The 22,749-nt window shown below is 36.8% G+C and overlaps 1 protein-coding gene across 1 annotated transcript in view; it reads right to left on the bottom strand.

The window, feature by feature from the left end:
* The window catches only part of LOC144964711 (protein madd-4-like), a 66,793-nt gene extending 44,386 nt beyond the window's left edge, over positions 1 to 22,407 (bottom strand). Inside the window, exon 1 of the mRNA XM_078899250.1 lies at positions 22,067 to 22,407. The gene's annotated coding sequence lies outside the window, so the exon portion shown is untranslated. The remainder of the gene's footprint in view (positions 1 to 22,066) is intronic.
* Positions 22,408 to 22,749: the final 342 nt, after the last annotated feature.

The raw sequence follows: 22,749 nt of genomic DNA, 5'->3' as shown, positions 1-22,749 counted from the left end.
GAAAAACAAAATATATCTCCACAGCACCAGGACTCAATCCTGATCCACTTCCTTCAAAGACGGTTAATAGAAATGTATTATTATGCATAACGATAAAAATTCATTGACATTATAGATTTTGTCCGAATTTTTAAAGTAAAGATCTGAACGAGTGTGTATGAAAGGTGCCAGACAAAGCAAGAAAGAAAATACAAGAAAAAATACCATCCCAAAAATCAGTCGACCTCCCCAGTCAAAATCTACTGAGTTTTTGAAATAGTTTTTTTTTCTTGTATTATTCTTTTCTGCTTTGTCTGGCACCTTTCATACACACTTGTTCAGATCTTTATCTTGCACCGGTGTCTACTCCTTAATGTCTTAATTCGATTTTTTAATATAATGTCAAAGAAAGATTTTTCTACAGGTTGCCGTTAAAAGCATTTATTTATAAATTTTGTCCAGGTCAAACCATTAATGTCTCCGATAATGTGAAAGTAGAAAACTGTAGGGGCTGCCTGAAGCCGGTGATCGTGACAATACTAACGAAAGAGTGAAAATGGAGAAGCTTCTAATTGCGACTATGTGAGGCGAGTGCTCTATCGCGATAGCGGAACCCCCCACAAAAAGGGTGCCCACAGGAAACTTGGACTTGATATAATTATGATAAGTCCATAACCAAGTACGCCGTGTCTCGTCTTGTTACGAATCAAAACCTTATCCAGCGCTGTCAAACGTGACAAACTATGTGATGACGATGGGGGGAAAATCTGTCTTAGTTTTATGTACTTGCTTGAGGCACTTTACACACATTTCCTTATTCAACGTATGTGCAAATGAGTACCTTGATATATATATATATATATATATATATATATATATATATATATATATATATATATATATATATATATATATATATATATATATATAATTATACACGAATGGAGATTGTTAAAAAGAATCGACCTGTACACTCTGTGTCTATAAAGAAAATGTTCTCTTTGACTTATTAGGAGGATGAGTAAAGAATTAAGAACCGCATTGAGCATGGCAAAACAATGGAAATGCACTATATTATGATTGCTCATAGTATTCATTTACCTTTCTTCATGAACAGGAGCTGTGATGTTTGGACCCCACCCACCCATTCATCAACTCACATTCCAACCTCACCAAGTCCAATTAAAATGCTCACAATGAAATGTTTGGCTTCACGCCAGAAGCAATGTTATTGTTTGTATCAAATAGTCTACGACAGGCAATGAAGTGAGTGATAACATCGGACGGAGTTGGTGGGGTGTAACATTGTAATTGAGTTTTTAGCCATTCTGAGGGGATTAAGAACAATAATCCGATATACATTGACAAAACATTTTTTTTATCATTATAGCCAGGAAACTTTTACTTCAAATATCGATATATTAGGTCTCGATAGCTCAGTTTGTAGAGCACTCGCTTCACACCGAAAGGAACCGAGATTGATCCGGGCTGAAGTCAAGATTTTCTTCTGATACCCCCCCCCCTCTCTCTCTCTCTCTCTCTCTCTCTCTCTCTCTCTCTCTCTCTCTCTCTCTCTCCCAATCGTGATTGGATTTGTCACATCTGACGAAAAATACTTTGTGATAAACAAACGTCCTGTCAAAAGGATATCAGACAATTGCAATTGTCCACTTCACGCTAAAAGCCAGGATAAACTCCTGCTCATACATCTTACGGCTCTGAAGGACTACTTTATCGATAGATTAAGATGATCCAAAAACGGCTCAAACAAAAGTCATACCTGAGGCCTCAAGACATTGATATGATCCTTCTTAGAAGTTTCTTTAACCCTTTTTTTTCACGAGTTAATTAATTGTCAATTTGGTCTTCCGATATTTGAAGTAAAAGTTTTCTGGCCAAAAAGGAGGAACGATGTTTCGTCAGTAAAGAGGGTTGTTGTGATTGAGATTTTATCCACGTTGAGGAGGGGATTTGGAATTCTGTACATTATTGACAGCGTGACTTTGTGGTCTATAGCATTATATAAAACTCATTTATTGTCTGTCATTTGAGTGCTTGCAGTTATTCGACACTTCTGTTGATTAACTGTCAAATTACCGGAAGTGCAGAATTGTTATTTTAGCACGCTTAACCCCGGAGTTATTTGAAATGTGTACTTATTTCCTACGCTGAGCACAAGACAAAATAAAGACATGAAGGAAGAGATAGAAGAATTTACTGAAACGTGTACTCTTGTGAAGAGTATAGGTATTAAAATTGTCCCAACTATCGGGAGCCACTGTGGTGTACTGGTAGCACGTCTGACCGTGATCAGAAGGTCTGAGGTTCGATCCCCAGTCGAGATAGATTGATTTTTTTGGGATGTTCTTTTTCCCTTGTATTTTTCTTTCGTGCTTTGTATGGCAGTTTTCATCCACACGTGTTCAGATATTTAATTTAATGAAATGTGTGCAAATTTCTTGTGCTGAGCACAGGACAAAATGAAGACATCAGGGAGGCAATAGAAGAAATGATTGACAAACAAGAAACTTTCATAATAAGTGTCAAAAGATGGAAGCTCTCGTGGTTTGGCCGTGTTACCCGACATGATGAAATGACTGTCACTGTAAGAAAATGACTAGGTGAGTGAGTTCGACTTGCCCTCAATTGACATCAAAAATCTACCCAGGCACGAAACCGAAGGAGTTCAATAGCCAAATCGAACATCAAAGATGGAGATAAAGTCGAAACTCGTTGTATGGAGAAAAATTGATGAATTTAGGAGTATACTCTACTCTACAAATTGCGTAATGCATTTTTATAGATAAATTTGATGGTTAAAACAAACAAAACAAAAAAAGAAAGAAAGACATAAAAATCACATTCGGACACCTAGTCTTTCCTGATAGTAGAGTATACCTTCATATTTATTGGGATACGTGGCGTGCTATCAAACCAAAGTCATCAACATATGCAAACAAATAAACATGACGATTTAACTGGCGCATTTCCATGCATTTTCATTTTGTCACACCCAATGATTCGCAATGCATTTTACCAGGTGTCAGATGTTTTATTTAATCACACAAGGAAGGTCGATGACTGCCTCCATCAGGTGGCTGAATAATTATGAGCAACTTCGCTTCATTCAGGCATAAACACTACTCAAAAGACTATGTACTTCCACAACCTGCGGACGTATGGTCTAATGATGTCACATTTGCCTATGTACTGGTAGATCCGTGGTTCGAGTCCCACCGCGGTCGACGCAAAGTTCAGTGATTGGAAAAGGCTCTTTACCCACATTCTCACACCACACGTGGGTGTAAAATGAGTAACTGGCCGATAACAGCGTTGTTCCTGCCCCCCCCCCCCCCCCCCAAAAAAAAAATATCTCGATTACCTCTCATTCTACAAAAAAAGTTGTTATTGGCTTGTTACCCTTTGTAAATCGGGTTAAGCTCGTTTAGTGGACATTGCCCTATATAAAAAGCTCAAAGTCCCAGATTTAAAACTTTCTGACAAGTTCTGACATGTTTGATGAAATCTCAAGTTTCGAATACTGAGATAAATGTTTTCTTGTTAGAATAAAAAAAAAATATATATATATATATATATATATATATATATATATATATATATATATATATATATATATATATATATATATATATATATATATATATATATAAAGTGACCTCTATCTTATAACCTAAGAATCACGAATTTATTTTAATTTCATCTAGGTTAGGTCTGATTTACAATATTCTCCAGAAAACATTTGATCCAAAAAGTTCAGTAACTCCCACTGTTCCCTATATTATCCTTCCGGCTCCAATAATCTCTCCATTGATAGCATCTGTTTCTTATCTGATTTTTGGTGCGTGTTCATATTTCTTTCCTTTTAATGCGATAAGATTTCATATGGAGTGTTGACTTGCCACAACGTACTTTGTTTTGTTTCTATCCATTCTTATATCACATGCCTTCTATTATGTCAGAGCTTGCGTGGTTCTTTATCTATTTATTTTCGCTATTATTCTCTCATCTCTATGAATGTTTGTATTTATTTTTTTCACATCTCTCTCTCTCTCTCTCTCTCTCTCTCTCTCTCTCTCTCTCTCTCTCTCTCTCACACGCACACACACACATAATTAATATATATATATATATATATATATATAATATATATATATATATATATATATATATATATATATATATATATATGTCTTTTTAGCTAGCTTTCTTTTTTCTTTCTTTCTCTCTCTCTCTCTCTCTCTCTCTCTCTCTCTCTATCTATCTATCTATCTATCTATCTATCTCTCTCTCTATTTATCTATCTATCCATTTATCTATCTCTTATATATATATATATATATATATATATATATATATATATATATAATGTCTTTCTAGCTATCTTTCTTTTTTCTTTTTTCTTTCTTTCTTTCTTTCTCTCGCTCTCTCTCTCTCTCCCTCTCTCTCACTCCCTCTCTCACTCTCTCTCTCACACACACACACACACACTCGCACAAACACACACATACACACATTTCTATACTTCTTATAACACAAAGAAAAAAACTAAATATTATTTATAAAAGTTCACACTTCCGATTCCGAATGAGAGCGGGACAATCGAGACAAAATCCTCAAACGAGACAATTTCAAAAATCGTACACAGTGGTGATCGCCTACATGCCCGCCGCCTTAATGCCCGTTTTGTCCAAGTGCCGGCTTTCTCGTCAAAACAGAATTTTTCTTCTGTAAAACACAACTCTAAGTGCCCGCTTAAAAACGAATTCCGCCTAAGTGCCCGCTCTGGCAACTTCCAGTTGGTTTTTTTTTTTTGGGTTTTTGTTTGGGGGGGGGGGGGGGGGGGGGGGGGGGGTTCTTTTTCTTTTTTGCTTTTATGTTCTATATTTTTGTTTGTTTGTTTGTTTGTTTGTTTGTTTGGTTGGTTGGTTGGTTGGGTTATTTTTCAATCTCCCAAAACTGGGGGACAATTTCACAATGTGGACAGTCTTGATTCACACAAAGGATCGCCCCCTCCCCCTTTTCCCTTTCTACATTGACTTCTATTGGACAGTACAGGAAAGTCACCAACATCCAAGTGTCCCTTTGTTTTACTACAAGTCTCCACCCTCCCTCTCCCAGGTCCTAAGCGGAAAGAAATTTTCAGTTGATAGAAGAATCCAGAATCGCCGTCCACTAATCACCGTTATCTAGGTACTGAAAATGGAAATGCACAACACTTTTTTAAAAGCAAGCAAAGTGGGGAGGAGAATAACCTATGCCCCCCTCCCCCCCCCCCCCACCTCCCCTTCCCCCTTCATTTTTTTTCTGGTTATCTTTGTTCCAAAATTAAAAAAAAAAAGAATAAAATAAACATTAAGAGTAGAAATAAAATACTAAAGAAAAAAAAATAGAAAATACATTAACATAGAAGCAGAATAAATTATTTAATTAAAATAAATAAATAATATAATGAAATTCTTCAAATTGGCCACGAGAGACATCCAAATAATCAGGGAAAATCACTGATTACTTACGATGGCAATACTGTTATCAAGTTATCATAATTTTTAGCTTCATTGACCAATTTCGTCTTTTTGCCCGCCGCCTAAATGCCAGTTGTTTTCGGGTTTTTTTCGGCTTCCCGACCCCCGGGCATTTAGGCGATCACGACTGTATCATATTGCAGTGTGAGGACATGCATTCGGAAAGATACAGAGAGAGCGGTGGGGATCTTCAAACTTTGTATCTTTTTCTAGTTTTCTGTGTGAGTGAGTGTGTGTGTGTGTGTGTGTGTGTTTTAGAAATGATAGAGAGAGAGAGAGAAAGAAAGAGAAATGATAGAGAGAGAGAGAGAGAGAGAGAGAAAGAAAGAAAGAAAGCTGATCTTCAATCATTGCATCGTATTCTAGTGTGTGCGTGTGTGTGTGTGTGTGTGTGTGTGTGGGTGTGTGTGTGGGTGTCAGAGATAGAAAAGGGAGAAAGAGAGAGAGAGAGAGAGAGAGAGAGAAAGAGAGTTCAAACACTGTATTCTAGTGTGTGTGTGTGTGTGTGTGTGTGTGTGTGTGTGTCGTGTGTGTGTGCCATATGTCTGTGTTGGAATTAGAGAAGAGAGAGAGAAAGAGAGAGAGAGAGAGAGAGAGAGAGAGAGAGAGAGAGAGAGTTCAAACATTGTATCGTATTCCAGTGAATGTCTGTGTGCGTATGTGTGAGTGAGTGTGTGTGTGTGTGTGTGTGTGTGTGTGTGTGTGGTGTTAGAGATAGAAAGAGACAGTTCAAACATTGTATCGTATTCCCATGAGAGGACCTGCAGAAAAGTACACTACCTTGGTGATCGGAGTGTTTGCTTTAATGAGGCTTAAGTAAATTTCTGCTATGAGAGTCCCACGTGGCTCTTTCTTGCATCTTGAATACCCTTCAAAATTGGTACTGCGGGAACCTTGGGAGATAATCCAGGCAAACTGACAAAACATTTCCTTTTTCTAATTTGGTCAGAAAAAAAATAATTTTCTGGACAAATTTTTAAAAAAGATATTCTTCAAAAAGTGTTTGTCAATGTGCCACGATCATCTCCCAGGGTATCTGCAGTACCGATTTTGATTCAAGATGCCAGAAAGACCCATGGGACTCTTATAGCAGAAGTTTACTTAAAAACAAGTAAGTGGGCCAACCACACTTTAATTAGGTTTTGGCAAAGTCTTTTGGCTCCGTTTTAAATTGTTTAATTTTCTCTTACTTAAAAACCGTTCATATTTTCAAGATTATAAAGACTAACATGAAAAATTGACATTGTTTCCTTCTGCACACAAAACTTGGCTTTGATTTTTTAATTAATTTTTTTTTTAAGTGAGAGAAAGTGAATATAGTTATGACGTTTTTTAAAAAAATAATGGAATACGTAGCATACACGTCCTGATTGATAATTGTCCAGACATCTGGAACATACTCGGAGATGAAACAAGATAAATCTTTTTTTTTTTAATCAACAACATAAAAAAAGAACAACTATCCCAAAAATGATTTTAAAACATGTTTCAGTATACTTCCATTTTAAAAAAACAGTCATCAGCAATCGGCGACTGCTATTTCCTTTAACTCCCCCCCCCCCACACACACACACACCCAACGAAAAAAAGCAAACAAACAAACAAAGCAACAGAAGTAATCACAAAGAAATGAGTTTGAAATTAATGTCTAATTTGACCTTTACAAAAGAACTGAAATCAACAAAGAAAAGACCACCCAATGAATCCATTTGCCTTGGTTACAATGTTACCAGTCTGGTATTTCAAGCATAAATATTATGAGAGTTTGAGAAGACAGTGGCGCTTGTATTCGATGCAAATAACGCGCAGCACTGACATAATAAAGAAAAGAAAAGCATTTTAAAAGTTTTGGCCAGAAGACTCGTTCTTCAACTATTAAATAACCTATTTAAATTACCCTCGATCTTGTCAAAAAATAACTCTCAAACCTGGGACTTCAATGAAGTCTTCAAGAAGGTCCAAGTTGTGAAAGTTGTTGACGATATTTTGATGGTCATTTTATTCGACGGATATGATATTTGAAGGACATGTTTTCTGGCCAAAATTTTAAGAATATGTTTTATCAGAGGATGACAAAGTACATGGTTTTGTGTCCCCTCAACAACAATTATCATTAAACCCCATTAGTTTATTACTGCACTTATTGTGATCCGCTGTTTCTCTATATCGGATCGAACCATATTCTGAAATGCAGGTATAACATTTGAATGTTAATTATTATTTGTTGGTTGTTCATACATTAAAAATCAAACATAAACACTCCAAAACAAACCCTATCAAATCAGTCTATGTCTATTTTGTTTGATTATGAATCTAATTTGTAATATCTAAATCATCCAGATATCATGAGGAGGTGCTTGACAATGTTTTCATCGGTTTGAATTCATTAACTCACTCAATCCTAGAATTTTTTGCTACTTTTCAAAATTGGAAAAAATGTATTAAAATGAGAATGTGCATAGAGTGTTTTATTCAACTACCATAATTAACATGTAAAAATCAAGTACAATAGCTTTGATACTACGCATATAATTTGTCTCAGAAAAATGATGTAATAAATAGACAAGTAACCCCGGGTATACTACTAATATAGTCGGTGTTAGGGTTGAGTGAGTTAAACCTTACATGCTCTGTTTGATTTTACTTAACCCAATATAATATTATTATCTGACTGTTTTGAATTGCCCGAGTCTTATGGTTGAATTAAAAGAAGTAAACGAACATTTTTATCATTAGCTCAACGTATCTATCACTTGTGTGAAGGAAGATGGCGAATTTAAAAAAGAAATCATGAGCTTTTATATGGTGCGATATTTACTTTTAAAAAGTATGTGTTCAGATCACTTCATAAACTGGCATAAACTGCGACAACAACAGCTCGAACATGAACCAGGCGCTGTTAAAAGACTTCTTGGGTAGAAACCGCGTTGTGACCAAGTACTCATTTTACACCTGGATTTGGTTACAAAATTGTGAGTGTAAAAGCTTTTTTTTTCGTGGTACTCTGTTCCTTGGAAATGTGCTATTTAATTGTTTATATTATTGTTTTGTTTTGTTGGGTTTTTTTTTTGTCTGAGTCGCATGACTGTTATTGTTCTCATGATGAAAATGGTTAAATCCAGATTTTTAACCAAAAAGTTGGAGATATTCATAATCTGATAGGACTTCAGGCTTGGCGTTAAAGGGTTAAATCTCCTCCTTGTGGAATTTTCACGGGATTAGAGTTTACACTCGAGTCTTGAAACCGTCAAATAAAATGTCAGTAACCTTTATTGCCCTCAACCCCAACGGTTTTCTGGTCGAGTGGTATGACATTAGGCTTGTTTCTCAGGTCCTGGGTTCGAGTCCAGTTGTGCGTGTTTTGTTTTGATTCTGGATTGGTTGTCATGTTTTTTGTTTGTTTTACTTTTGTTGGTTTTTGTTTGTGGGGGGAGGGGGTGTTTTGTTGGGGGTTTTTGCGTTTTTCGTTGTATATTTTTTGTTTTGTTTTGTCTTTTTGGTTATTTTTATTTATTTTTAACTTTTGGTTTTATTTTTGTTTTTATTTTTTATTTTATTGTTGTTGTTGTTCTGTTTTTAAAAATAATTTATATATATATATATATGTGTGTGTGTGTGTGTGTGTGTGTGTGTTGTTTGTTTGTTTGTTTTATTTTTTCTTAGACACCCTATATTGCCCTAAATCTCAACAATGAGAGGATAAAGGAAGTCAAAATAAACTAAACTTAAACATTACCTTATGACGAAATAAGAGTAAATGGTAACTTTGGCGTGTATTTGACTGATAGGGTGTTACTTTAATGGTATAGTCACCACTTGTTCCATCCAATTACAAGATTTGCTCATTAGATACTCATCTCTATACTGCTGGAGTCGGAAAAAGTACAATTTAATAATTTTGACCAGAAAAATTGTCCTTCAAATTACGATTGATGAAAAAAAAATGACCCTGATCTTGACAAACACTCTCAAACCTGGGATTTCATGGTCCCAGACATGAGATTTTTTGACAAGATGTGGGTCACCTTAAGTATACCTTCAAAGCCATTCGGAGTTTATCCCGGTTTCTATAGCGTGAGACGGACAATAGCAATTGCTTGCTATTCTTTGGATAGGGCGCTAGTCTATCGCAAAGTTCTATCAGCCAAGACTCAGCTACCCATTAACTGCGAAGATAAAAAATCTCTACTGCTCCCGGGATCGATCTCGGCCCCTATGCTTGTGAATCGAGTGCTCTACCAACTGAGTTATCGGGACCCCCGGGTCATTTTAACTGATCGTTATTTGGAGGGCAAGTCTTAGTGTTCTGGCAAAAAGAAATGTATGTGGATTATTTTTTTATTTTTTTTGTAGTACGGTAATATAGGTTGTATTTACGTTCTGATTTAATGACATTCAACTCCACCTTGCTGTTTTTATTTAGGACAATAAAAGTCTATTTGACACTGCTTTTGTCAGATCTAAGATCCCCAACTAACAAATCACTGTCCCTGAGATTGAAAACTGTCCCTTTGTTTGTCAAACTTGTGATCTAAATCTTGCGTATTTATTTAACACAGTATCCACTTAACGTGCTCAAGGTACTTTACACGAGATCTATAGCTAATAGCAACACTTAACATGTTGGACGAAACATGACATAACACGACTCTTGTTCTGTTAGGCGATAGGGAATGAGATTAGCGGAAGAGTAGCGTCCCTTGATTTGACATCACCGGAGGAGAAGTTATTTGTAAACAAACCAACTACAAGCCAAGCGCTCCAAATACAATATTTATTATTCATATTTCTGTACAAAAATGCATAACGTTGATTATGATATGCATTTTTGTACAGAAATATGAATAATAAATTTTGTATTTGGAGCGTTTGGCTTGTAGCTGGTTTGTTTACAAATAACTTCTCCGCCGGTGACGTCCAATCAAGGGACGCTACTCTTCCGCTAATCTCATTCCCTATATTAACATTTTTTTTCTCTCTTTCAGACAGAGACAATGCTATTAACAGGTATACATTTCATAGCTGAGTGCAATGTGGGAATATCAGGAAAGAGCATTTTCCGGAGACATAACTTTGACCCGCTCACAGCGGAACCTGAACCAAGGACCAACAGGACATGATGCCTGTTAGGCGATATTACATTTATTTCCGATAGACGACGACGCTGTTAACGGCCAGGTACTCATTTTACACCGGCGTACGATGAGAGAGAATGTAAATAAAGAGCCTTTTCCTGGGACTTAACTTTGACCCTCTCCCCGCGGAACCTGAACCAAGGACCAACAGGTTCAAAGGCAGATGTCACAACACTCAATCACTAAACCTCTCGGGTTACAGATTGATACAGTCCGGGACATAAATAAATGACGAATAACAATATACATAAAACATAATAAACAAAATAGCAATTATTCTAGAGTCAGTTGTAACGAGATGCACGTGCATGGCTCGAAACCGGCAAAGCACAAAAGTGACCGGACGTCTCTAATCGGTACAAAGCCTGGAAGAACCTTTTGGCAAAAACTCGGTTAGAAGTATTTTTTTTTAAATTATCAAAAATATCAATTATAAATCTTTTTCGCTTAAAGAACTTTACATATTTCTTCATAATAAAACGTATTAACTTGATCAAAGTCTCAATTTTCTGCTTTTGATGTTATGCGTTTACGTAAATACTCACAACATGTGCCAGCTGGATGTAACGTACCAACACACAAAATCATATATAACCTTGAACGTTTATAGATAGAACGAAGATGACGTCACTTAAGCCTTTGTTATTGTTTTTTGCCATCCACGTTTATGAGTAATTCTCACTTAGCAGTATTATCCAGACTATAAAAGTTCATGGTTAGACAGAGTTCTGTCTGTCCATTATATTTCCGGATGGCAAGGTTGTGAGCTTCTTAGCTGAGCTTCTTAGCCAAGCGCATACTATTTATAGTCATATTGATAGAATATAGCGAGAACTACTCATAAACATGGCTGGCTAAAAACAATAACAAAGAGCTGAATGATGTAAAATTCGTCCCTTCTATAAATTCCATTTTCAGCAACAAAATTACCCAGACTAAATACCGCGTTGAGACGACGAGCCACAAATAACCTCACCCAGTTATTATACTCACACATCAGCACTGCATTTATTGCTGATTAAAATAGCAAAGGTCGAGAATGCAATTTGTTTTCCTAAATAACCATGATGAACTGTATAATAACGGCTAACTACTGGAGCGTAAACAGAGATAGCAACTGTGAACTGCTAGTACTAAAATACTAACCCATCTCCCAACTTTTATCACTGATTATTATCCCGTGGTCGTGCAAATTATAGTTCTAGGTAACCTCTACTCTAAAGGTCGATCTCAATTCACCGTAAACCGACACCGTATTACGTCCGCTGCCCACTTTTTTCCAATACACACTTATTTTATCATTAACTGGGCCACAAAATGAAATTATTTTCATCTAATTTGATATCGCGGTTCTCCAAATTGTATCCACGCACGACTTATGCAGAAATAAGATCAAAGAAGGAAAAGAATAAGAACAGAGCAATAACGAGACGTTGTGTAGAGCGGTATTCATGTTCTATCCAAACGGGTACCTTTATCAGGTCATCCAAAAAATTTTTTTAATGGTACATCAAAGCTACTTAATGCCATTCAGCGCGCAGAAGTTTTTCGACCGGTAGCCTTCGTTCAGGGACAAAATTGACTTCACTCAACTCTTTGTTGTTGTTTCTAAACATCTATTTTAATGATGCGTTCTCACTAAATTGTACCAATCACACATAGGTTACACATAGTTTTGTGTGTTGGTGCGGTATATCCGGCTGGTGGGTGTTGTGAGTATTTTATCTGAATAAATAGCAGATTGAGTCAAAATGCCAAATTTCATGCGCAATTTAGTTTATGTTATTCAGAAAGATAATTTGTTCCTTTACGCTTGACTCCTGGTTCAGCTAATGTTTTTGGAACGGCAAATTTAGAGAGCATTTTCTCGTTGCAATACTCTGGTTTAATTTTGTTTTGTTTTTTATTTTTGTTGGGGTTTTTTTTTGTTGTTGTTGTTTTGTTGTTGTTTTTTGTGGGGGGGGGGGGTTGTTATTTGTTTTTATTTATTTTTTTTTTTGGGGGGGGGGGGGGGTTGTTTTGTTTTGTTTTTATTTTTGTTTTTGTTGTTGTCTTGAGGGGGGGGGGGGGGGTGGGAGGAGTATTATTCGTTTGTTGTTTTGCATGTTTTGGGTTTTGTTTTTTGTTTTGTATTTTTTTTTTGTTTTTGTTGTTCTTCTCTTTCTTACTTTTATATCATCTGCCTTCGTTAATTCAATCAAAGCTTCCATTCGACCTTCAAGCAACAACATTTTTATAGATAGAACGAATTTGACGTCACTTAGGTCTTTGTTATTGTTTTGTTTTTTTGTTTTTTGCCCTTAACGGCGATTATGAGTAATTCTCACTAAACTGTATTAATCAGACCATAAACGTTCAAGGTTACACATAGTTTTGTGTGTTGGTTCATTATATTTTCGGATGGCAATGTTGCGAGCTTCTTAGGCTAGCGCACACAATCTATTACATCCAGTATTCTTTTATCCTGATATTTTTGTCCCAAGGAGTTTGATGTGAATGTTTTTATGCGCCCAGAAATTTTATGTAAATAGATAAGACATAAGACGTCTGATAAAGCGTGTTTCCTTGATGTAACGTTGTGTCCACTGCATCGTCTCACTGGTCACTGGTCACTGTTCACTGGACCTCGACGGTTATCCTTTGTAATCTGTCTCTCCGTTCACGGACGTCCAACATTTATTAATTCTCCTTGTATGTCGTTTCTTTTATTCATTAAATAATAGAGATTAACGTTAAGTACACGGAAAATAGCCGGTAGAGAGTCTGGTTTGGACGGGGCAGGAATGTTGAAATAAATCTTTGGTGAATGGGTTTGTGTCCAGTCTTGTTAGTTTGATGATAGGGTGGATGGAGGGGGGAGGGGAATTGGGTAGGGGGTTGGGGTGGTTTGGGAAGTTCTGGTTATGAGATCTCTCATAAAATAGGTTTTTGAAGTCAAGTCGTTGGTAAAATGGTTGAGATGTTCTCATTTTACAGTACGAGGCGTTTTCCTTTTTATAATTAATGTGTTTTTGAGTAAGATTGGATTGCAGAAAAACGAAGAGATGATGGAGAGAATAGATAGTATGAGCTTGGCTAAGAAGCTCATAACATTGCAATCCGGAAGTATAACGGACCAACACACAAAACTGTGTGTATCCATGAACGTTTATAGCCAGGTTAATACAGTTCAGTGAGCATTACTCATAAACGCGGATGGCAAAAAAAACAATAACAAAGACCTGAGTGACGTCATCTTTGAACTATCTATAGGGAAGAGTGGTTTAATTAGTGACTTCTCTGACGTCGTGGATGTAATGCAAGAGAAAGAAGAGAAGAGATTGGAGGAGAATGGGAGTTAGAGGGAGAGTAGGTAGAACGTGACAATGAGAAGATGGATGAGAGGTATAGAGACTGAGTATATGGAGTTGGAATGGAAGGAGGAATCGGAAAAGGAGGAGAGGGAAGTTGTGATGATGATGATGATGATGATGATGATGATGATGATGATGATGATTACGATGATGATGATGATGATGATGATGATGATGACGATGGTGATGATCATGATGATCATGATGATCATGATGACGATGATCATGATGGTGATAATAATGGTGATGATGATGATGATGATGATGATGATGATGATGATGATGATGATGATGATGATGATGATGTAAAATAAGTACCCGACCTTTAACAGCGTTGTCTCTATCGGAAAAAAAAACTATTGATATCGACTAGGAGTCATGTCTCGTCTTACATATTTAGTGTTGCTGTCGGTTTTGAATACGGTTGGTTTCTATTGCGCTAAATTTCCACGTATACTCGAGTTTTAATCAGAACCCAAGTGTCATATTGTTTATTTACTATAAAGTCAATTTTCAGCATTGAAATCAGCCCAACGTGACATAACCTTTGTGGGGCTATGTGGTCTAGTGGTATGACACTCGCTTTTTTGAATACGGTTGGTTTCTATTGCGCTAAATTTCCACGTATACTCGAGTTTTAATCAGAACCCAAGTGTCATATTGTTTATTTATTATAAAGTCAATTTTCAGCATTGAAATCAGCCCAACGTGACATAACCTTTGTGGGGCTATGTGGTCTAGTGGTATGACACTCGCTTTCGGATCGGAAGGTCCTGAGTTCGAGCCTCGCTCGGCGCATAGTTGAGTCTTTGGAAAAGGCTCTTTTACTCACATTCTCTCACCGTACTCAGATGTAAAATGAGTGCCTATAACAGCGTTGTCTCTGTCGGCAAAAAAATATAATATCGCCTAATAGGCGTCATGTCTCGTTCTGCATGTTACATTTTGCTGTTGGTCAGGGACCCCTTGTAAAGTGCTTTGAGCACATTAAGAGGATATCGCGCTATATAAAAGCTCAAATTTTTTTACAACTGTTTTGATCCGACGGGTGTTGAGCGTCCATCACATTCCAGGACTCCATCCGTGTGCAATCTATGTCTCTATTACCTACAATTTCATTAGGTTGGTAAATGCCGTATGATAATGACTGGATTGGTCTTATCGTTTTCTTACGCATTGAAATAGCAAGGCAATTTAAACAGTTAACTCCCGTTCTTGAAAGACGGGTATTAAAAAAATTGGACAGAAAAGTCGTACTTCAAATATCGATCGATTTAAATGACCCACATCTTGGCAAAAACTCTCAAACCTGGGGCCTCACGAAGTCATAGGTTTGATAGTTTTTGCCAGAATGAGAGTCATTTAAATCGATCGATATTTGAAGGATGAGTTTTCTGGCCAAATTTTGAATACGTGTCATTATCCAGTACAGCAGTTTTCTTGTTAAATGTTTGTTAAGCTATTCAAACCTGATACACCCCAAGTCATTCGTTAATGGAATGCACCCTAAAACTTTACCAAATTGTAATTAAACCAATTATAAAATACGTACCGTATAAAATTCTGCCTTGCGTTGACAAAACGCTTTTTTTCACTTTGGTCATACAAACTTAACATCAAATGTTCAATGAATTGAGATGACTATCAATTTGTCAAAAATTCTTCAACCTGTGGATTATTTAAAGTCATAGGTTTAAGCACGATAAACAGTTGAGATCTAAATTCATTGAAAATTTGTAGGAAAAAATCTGTGGCCAAATTATTTCAAAATTTATTTTGTAAGTATACGGAATAATTAGACCCAAATGCTGATGTGTGCAATCTGTACTGTGCCAATTAATTCAGCGAGATCTTGATAAAACAGAGAAGGGAAAAGAAATGAGATGATTAATTTATCTTTTTTCACACCATAGCATAGATTTGTATCAAAACGAGATGGAGAACGAATGACTCGAAGTATTTGATGTGCGTAGAGCCAACATTCTATATCGCTCTTCAAGATAATGCAGCGTTTGCTTTCAGAACAAGCTGTTATTCTTTACATTAAAAGAAAGGAGTGAATAAATAGGGGTGCAATAAACTAAAACCACATTTTATATGTTCGGCTAATTACAACTGACTAAAGAAGAATAAGCGACGCTGGCTCATTGATGTACAAAAATAACATTGTCACGTGATAATATCAAGTTCATATAAACAGTTTTTGAGGCCAAGTGGTCTATTTCAGTCAAACCAAAAAGGAAGACAAAAGAGATTCACATTTGGAAGTTCTTTTAATATTGAAGTAACAAAGCTCAAAGTGATTCCGGGATAAAAGAAAAGAATTCTCGTACTCTTTCGTTTGAAATTCCAAGCCGTCTTTAACTGCAATTGTTCCAGAAGTTTCGCTAAGAAGTTGTTTTGATTTATGTAATGTGCGTGTGTGAGTGTGTATGTGTGTGTGTTTGTGTGCGTGTGTGTGTGTGTGTGTGTGTCTTAGTGTGTGCGCGCGGACGTGTTTTTATTAGGGGGGGGGGGGGGGGGGGGGGGGGAGTTGGATGTATATATATTTTTTTAGTTTTTCACCCAGCTTTGTCTATAATCATACACACCTATTTTCAGATGCCACACTCTCCTCCACTTCTTAAAATCGTGACAGGAAAGAGGCAGTGCCATATAAATGCCAGAAAGCAAGGAAACAGAACATCGTCCGCGACTGGGGCCATCGCATGGTTCTCATGTTCAAATCTTTTAATTGCGAATTATATTTTTGGGACTATATATTTCATTTTTAAGGCGTTAACCAAAACTGCCAATCTTCTCCATCGTGGACAATAAAGATTTACAAAAACTGACCGCTATGTCAAGAGGAACGGCCACGATTGGCAGACAAAAACTTCATATCAAAACGGGTCATTGTTTGAGACACCGAGAGGTAATTGTGAGGCCTCTCGAGTTAGAGTAGACAGTAGATTTGTTTTGGCTCTTTTAAAAAGCCAAAAGAAGATAGCCTTTAGCTAGGGTAGGTAATCAAAATTCATGCGTTCATGCTTTTTGGAATTCCGTACGTTTTCCCAATGGCTTGCAAGTCAGTGCGCGGTGGGAGAAACGGTTGGAGTCCCTTGAACGATTCTGATTTTGTATTTCTGATGGAAAGGTCATTTTATTAAGCATTTAACTGTTACTACTTGAGCTTAACATATTTTAGTTCAGTTTATCGAGTGACAATCTGATATCAAAACTTGTTTTTGTTAACCTGATATCGTCAGGCATTACCATCTATGAGAAGTATGGTAACTTTTTTATCTGCGTAATATGTTGTCATCTGACGAAAATGAAGGAATGTAATTGGAGTGTGTATGTCTACTGATGAAGGTCCATTGCCGAAACATTGTTTGTTTTGCATTTAGATTTACCAAATACCATGTGTATACAGCCGCACACTGACAAAATGCTGTTTGTTTGTTTTTTTTTTAATTGGTCAGAAATTAAAACGCTTACTTTACAACATTATCTCATAGATAGACTACTACCCCCCCCCCCCCCCCCCTGATTCCGCAACTTGTTTAAAACAAACACAAGACTTAATGAAGGCAATAATATAATCCTTCAGGAGAACTCTCAGGTTTAAGCCATGTTGGCAAGTTAAAAGTCATTCTTCTAATAATATATCAACATGAAAAGTACAAAGTTGAAAAGGTGTTTTGTCAGTGTCAGGCAATTTCTCACATATTTTTTATTATTTTTTTTCCACTGTTCCATCCATGCCCGTCAGTAAAGAGCTGGTGAGCAGTGAGAGACGTTGTTTGATTGGCTGGAAAAATGATCCCAAGTCTTTATGTAATACCCGCCGACATGGAAAAACGCAAGCAAAGAGAAAAGTATTACCAGAGTGTGGTTACTTTATTACAATGATTATGATATACCGTTTACAACCCACACCTCTTCCCTCTCTCTTTCTCTCTCTCTCTCTCTCTCTCTCTCTCTCTCTCTCTCTCTCTCTTTCTCTCTCTCTCGCTCTCTCTCTCTCTCACTCTTTCTCTCTCTCTCTCTCTCTCTCTCTCTCTCTCTCTCTCTCTCTCTCTCTCTCTCTCTATATATATATATATATATATATATATATATATATATATATATATATATATATATATATATATATCCAACTATCTTTCTCTCTGTCTATTTGTACGTTGCGATAGACTAACTTCTCATCAAAAGGGTAACAAGCAATTGTTATTTACCATTTCACGCTTGTGAAATCGGGATAAACTCCCGGCTCCATCGGCCTGATGGCACTGACGGACTACTTTATTTTCTAAAATCAATATATATATATATATATATATATATATATATATATATATATATATATATATATATATATATATATATATATATATCCATCTCTTTTTATACCTATTACCTCATCTCTTTTTTTTTTAATATTCCTTTGCCGACAGATTTGTTTCAGCATAAAATGGCTGAAACAAATTTATCGGAATATTTTTTTTAAAGCTGAGATAATTCGCGCTCCTTAAATCTCGAGGACACAATAATATTATGATCCATGTATATCAATTTCTCACGACCATATCTATCCATCTCCCTATCTATAGATAGAGTGCGCTTGGCCAAGGAGTTCACAACATTGCCATCCGGAAGTATAACGGACGAACACACAAACTCTGTGTAACCATGAACTTTTATAGTCTGGTTAATACAGTTTAGTGAGAACAACTCACAAACGCGGATGGCAAAAACAATAACAAAGGCCTGAGTGACGTCATCTGCATACTATCTATATATCCATCTGCCCATCGGGGCTTGATCCACGATCCATCAGAGGTTAGTGTTAGACCTTGTGCGGCTATGTGGTCTAGTGGTATGACACTTGCTTTCGGATCGGAAGGTCCTGGGTTTCGAACCTCGCGCTCGGCGCATAGTTGAGTCCTTGGAAAAGGCTCTTTACTCACATTCTCTCACCGTACTCGGGTGTAAAATGAGTACCTGGCCGTTAACAGCGTTGTCTTTGTCCGAAAAATTGTAATATCGCCTAACAGGCGTCATGTCCCGTCCTACATGTTAAATGTTGCTGTTGACCAGGGACCCTTGTAAAGCGCTTTGAGCAGATTTAATGGATATTGCGCTATATAAAGCTCAATTTATGGATTTATTAATCTGTATGCCCGGCTATGTATCTCTCTGTCAACCTATATATCTCCATATAATATGTGTAGACATACTATGTCTCCCCACCACTGACTGACTACTCATATATCCATCAATTGGCTGCGGAAAAAAAGAGACACGACAATTCCCTGACACAGAAAAAGTAAGTCATTGAAGTATCTATGTCTATTTATCCTCTCTCTCTCTCTCTCTCTCTCTCTCTCTCTCTCTCTCTCTCTCTAATACCTCTCTAGCCCCTTCCTCTCTCTCTTCCCTCTCTCTCTCTCTCTCTCGCTCTCTCTCTCTCTCTCACTTTTTTTCTTCCCCCCCCCCCTCTCTCTCTTTCTTTCTCTCTAATACCATCTCTAGAGCTCTCCTTTATGTCTACACTTTCTCTATCTGTGTGTCTGTCTGTCTGTCTGTCTGTTTCTCTCTTTCTCTCTCTCTCTCTCTCTCTCTCTCTCTCTCTCTATCTATCTATCTCTCTCTCTCTCTCTCTCTCTCTCTCTCTCTCTCTCTCTCTCTCTCTCTCTCTTAAGTATTCTTAATCATTCATATCAACGAAGATCCGCGGATAAAGAGATTAAAGAGGTTGGCCTCACTAGGAATAACATTGGTGTCCATACAGCCCTCTAGAAATGGAAGTCCTTAGTAGATTCCTTATGCGTCCCGTAGTTCGATGGGGATAAGTAAGTAAGACTTATAGTTAAAACGAAGATGACGTCAATCAGGTCTTTGTTATTGCTTCTTGCCATCCATATTTATTAGTAATTCTCACTAAACTGCATTAACCAGACTACAAACGTTCAAAGTTACACCTAGTTTTGTGTGTTGGTCCGTTATACTTCCGGATGGCAATGTTGTGAGCTTCTTAGCAAAGCGCATACTATCTATAGATAGTATGCTCTTGGCTAAGACGCTCACAACATTGCCATCCGGAAGTATAATGAACCAACATACAAAGCTCTGTGTCACCAAAACGTTTATAGTCTGGTTAATACAGTTTAGTGAGAATTACTCATAAACGTGGATGGCAAAAAACAATAACAAAATCTTGACGTCAACTTCATAATATCTATATTGGAGAGGACATTCGTCTTTGTGTAAGACAAGCCATTACCTGACTGAATTGTCTTAGATTTGACAAGCCTAATTGTCGTGCTACCGACAACGATGGATATTTGGAATGTCCTCCTTCAAGTTAAGACAAAAGACTATTTGTCTTTATCTGTAATGAGATCCCATTGGCAAGATGGCCTGGTGGACAAACACAATTGAGCTTTTATATAGCGCAATATCCACTAAACGTGCTCAAAGCGCTTTACAAAGGGTGCCTGATCAACAGCAACACGTAACATATAGAATGAGACATGGCGCCTGTTAGGCGATATTACAATTTTTTCCGACAAAGACAACTCTGTTAACGACCAGGTACTCATTTTACACTTGAGTACGGTGAGAGAATGCGAGTAAAGATACTTTTCCAAAGACTCAACTATGCGCCGAGCGAGGCTCGAACCCAGGACCTTCCGACCCGAAAGCGATTGTCATACCACAAGACCACAAAGCGCACAAGGTATAACACTAACCTCTGAAGGATCGTGGATCAAGCCCCGCTGTTGGATCTTCTTTTAAGTCTGGAGCAAGAAAAGAATAAGGTAGTCCAGTCCCTCTTGTGAGCTCGATGGCGCTGCGCGGTGGCCAAAGTTTAGTTTGGAAGGCCTTCCGAAAGCTCCTACATCCCCAGTATTCTTTGTTTTTTATAATGTTCTAGTAGGGGGTTTGGGAGGGGGGAGACTTTTTTTTTAGAACATTATAAAAAACAAAGAATCCTGGGGATGTAGGAGCTTTCGGAAGGCCTCCCTTTAGTTCACCTCGGAATCCTACACGCCTTTTCTATTCCTTTCCTATGTGTTAAATGTATGTCCATCATCAGACGGGTTTTTTTTTTCTTCTTCTACTTATAAAGCGCTTAGAGCAAGGTATTGGCTGTCCATGTATAAGCGCTATATAAATGCGATCTACTTTTTTTTCTTTTTATGTCACGGTTAAAACTTTCAAAGATTTATAATTTTTCTTTAAAGTTACACTGATGTTGAAATTAAAGATAGATATCTAAAATGAAATAAAAAATGAATGATAAATAGAATTGAACAATTTTATCGAACATTTCCAATAATAGTTTTGACTCGCTTTCTAACACTAAAGATACGTCCATCGGTATCAAAAGCTTTAACAATTTTGTTGTAGAATTTGCAAGAAGAAAAAAGATGCTTTTGTTCCAATAATGCAGGCCCTTGCTCAATGATTGAATTATGAGACGAACGCATCTATATAACGAATATAAAGATTTCATCACGGTGGCCTGAGCGGGAAAATGAATCAAGTGTTATAGACGAGAGACCAATAAGAATCTATCCCAACATAAGTTGAAAATATTTTACATAAATATGGAAAGTATCAGTTTTATTTTTAAAAACTATAATAATAAGGTATTCTGTGAGTGTGTGTATGTTTGCTTGTTGTTTTGTTTTTGTTGTTGTTTCTTACTTTTTTGGTATTGTTATGTTAGATTTTTGTTTTGTTTCGTTTTTGTATGTTTGTTTAGTTTTTTAAATATTGTTTTATTTTTTATTTTTTAATTTCTTCTTTTTGTTTTTTTTTTGTTTTTTTTTGTTTTGGTGGTATTATGGGTATATATTTATCTTTGGTTTGTCTCAGTCTAATTTAGTATTGTTTGTTGGGGGGGGGGGGGTTCTTTGACTTTAAAAAATTTTTTTTTTTTTAATCCTCTTACGAGCATTATAATGAGCAGCAAACATGAGGAAAAAGAAAGGTGTACATAGATACATGCGTTATTACTATTATAATATGATATTATAATTAAGTTAAACTAACTGTTTCTTACCTTGTCAATAAACATCAAATTATTATCATTGTTGAATCAACACAAACCAGTTTACACACCAGTTACCAAAATACAAGTCCAATAATTTTATTTTTTTTTAACTCACGTCCTCCAGCTGGATATAGATAGAACAACAAAGCAGTTAAAGCACAATTAATTACTAATTTATTATCAATCACGGATAACAATTTTGGACAATTTGTTTCGAGCGCTTGTCTTAAAAGACCGTGACAGACAGAAGACAGGCCCCCTGCAAGGAGAAGTAAATTGGAGATAAAAGAAATAATAAAAAGACGAGTGGGGGCAGCGACGCTGACTGTTCCACGCACGCCACACAGAATGCCTTGTCCTCCCGTCACTCCGGCCGTAGCCATCGACGGCCCGAGCCCCTCTCACTGGATTCGCCCAAACCCGGCCCTTCAGTTCCCTGCCTTGTACAGTTGCAAACCAGGACCAGGTCAAGCCAACTTTCATAAATAAACTAATAAATAAATGAGGGAATAAACAGATTAATTTAATAAATAAATACATACATAAATAAGAATTCTTTAAATTTTTAAAATAATAAAATAATGAACAAACGAACAGTAAATAGATGAATATGCGCGTTTCATATAGCAATTCAACCGATGCGCCATTATCAATGCGCTCCTCAAACACTTCTTTTATTCCCCAACTGGCCA

The sequence above is a fragment of the Berghia stephanieae genome, chromosome 2, assembly GCF_034508935.2.
Source record: "Berghia stephanieae isolate SIO BIC M18660-M18661 chromosome 2, UCSD_Bste_1.3, whole genome shotgun sequence".
Classification (NCBI taxonomy): Eukaryota; Metazoa; Mollusca; class Gastropoda; order Nudibranchia; family Aeolidiidae; genus Berghia; species Berghia stephanieae.
The sequence above is the reverse complement of the archived record's forward strand: the minus strand, read 5'-3'. Positions and strand labels throughout refer to the sequence as shown.